This window comes from Anarrhichthys ocellatus, unplaced genomic scaffold, assembly GCF_004355925.1.
Source record: "Anarrhichthys ocellatus isolate YVR2014 unplaced genomic scaffold, GSC_Weel_1.0 scaffold23, whole genome shotgun sequence".
Lineage (NCBI taxonomy): Eukaryota > Metazoa > Chordata > Actinopteri > Perciformes > Anarhichadidae > Anarrhichthys > Anarrhichthys ocellatus.
This window is the reverse complement of record NW_022280053.1, coordinates 1,206,587-1,207,083: the sequence shown is the minus strand read 5'-3', so window position 1 is coordinate 1,207,083 and position 497 is coordinate 1,206,587.

Here is a 497-nt window from a genome sequence, read left to right as displayed (position 1 = left end):
TATATATCTATATATATCTATATATATATATAGATATATATCTATATATATATATATCTATATATATATATCTCAGCATGTGTTGCTAAGTTAAACCCCTCGACTTGAAAAAATGTTTAAAATCAGCACTGACTGTAGTTAAGTCATATTTAAAATGTGTGTCGAACAAAAGTATGAAATCAACACACAAGGTATTGAATTCTAAAGCGACTGATTTTAAAGTGTAATCTTTGTAGAAGTGATCCAAGCTGTTGGGATTCCATGAAATCCTACATTCAAAATCCAAAAAAGTGCTTCAAACTTCAATGTTTTGATGATTATTGAATAAATCTGGTGACTTATAATGCGCCTCTATTAGATACAAAGTAAATAATAGACATTGATTGTGAATGTTCGGTGCGCTACGCAGAGCAAATTGCTGACCCCCCCCCACACACACACACACACACACACACACACCCCCCGGTGGCGTCACGGCAGGAGGAGGGATGGCTCTT